This window comes from Neophocaena asiaeorientalis, unplaced genomic scaffold, assembly GCF_003031525.2.
Source record: "Neophocaena asiaeorientalis asiaeorientalis breed wild unplaced genomic scaffold, Neophocaena_asiaeorientalis_V1.1 scaffold296, whole genome shotgun sequence".
Taxonomy (NCBI): domain Eukaryota; kingdom Metazoa; phylum Chordata; class Mammalia; order Artiodactyla; family Phocoenidae; genus Neophocaena; species Neophocaena asiaeorientalis.
The window spans coordinates 945,492-946,477 of record NW_020175084.1 but is presented as its reverse complement, the minus strand read 5'-3'; the positions used below and the strand labels follow the sequence as shown (position 1 = coordinate 946,477).

Here is a 986-nt window from a genome sequence, read left to right as displayed (position 1 = left end):
CTGTGTGATCTGTTACAATTCCCCGACACCAACCCCTCCAACTGTCCCGTCCTGACTCTGCTTCAGTTACCGCAGAGGTTCTTAACCCTTAGAGGGCACCAGCATCCTCTGGACGTCTTGTCACAGCACAGGCTGCTGGGCCTCACCCCCAGAACTTCTGATTGAGATCTGAAGTGGGCCTCGAGAATTTGCATTTCTAACAAGTTCCCAGATGCTACCGCAGCCCAGCGGCATACTTGGGGAACCATCAGCCACACTGTACTCTTCCCTCTCTTCGATGGCCAGGAGTCTCTGCACTGCTCTTCCCTCTGCCCTGAGAACTCTGATTTACTCAAGGTTCGCTTTCTTCCATCTCTTTTAAATGACATGTTTTGAGAGGCCTTCCTTGACTACCATTTGGCATCCTGTTTCCTCGCCTTGATTATTTGGTATTTTCACGGCAGGCAGGCATCGTCGTTTTTCTGTTTCCCTTGTCACGTCCTGATGGACAGGTGCGCGGGCACGGAGACCTGGTTTTGCTCTGCATTCCATCCCAGCGCCGAGACCTCGCCCAGCAGGTGCAACGAGCGGATCACAGCCTGAGCGGGGAGGCTCCAGTTCCTGCTTGGGACCCTGGACAGGCGAGTCATTCCTTCTTGCCTCAGTTTCACCACCCGTAGAGGAAGGATCGGCTACGCCCACCCCTCCCGCCTCCGTGGCCGCAGGCTGGGAAAGGACAGTGCGAGCGCGCCTGTGGAGCGGGACAGTCAGGGAACGCGGAGCGGAGGGACGCCGTGCTTTCCGGCGAGACCGCACCCTTACGTCTCCAGCTCCAGCGTCTGGGCCGGCGGACCCACCCCGTACTTCGCGGTTGCAGGAAGGGGCGGTGCGGGGCGGGGTCTCGAGGGCCCGTCACACCCGGAAGTGCCCGCCTGCAGCCCCGCCCCCAGCAGCGCCGGCAGGCTGAGCGAGCCAGCCGAGCGGGGCTGGCGGAGCTGGGCTACCTC

At 60.6% G+C, this 986-nt stretch overlaps 1 protein-coding gene across 1 annotated transcript in view; it reads left to right on the top strand.

The window, feature by feature from the left end:
- Positions 1-317: 317 nt before the first annotated feature.
- KLHL2 (kelch like family member 2) overlaps positions 318-986 on the top strand; it is a 118,719-nt gene continuing 118,050 nt past the window's right edge. Inside the window, exon 1 of the mRNA XM_024764170.1 lies at positions 318-336. The gene's annotated coding sequence lies outside the window, so the exon portion shown is untranslated. The remainder of the gene's footprint in view (positions 337-986) is intronic.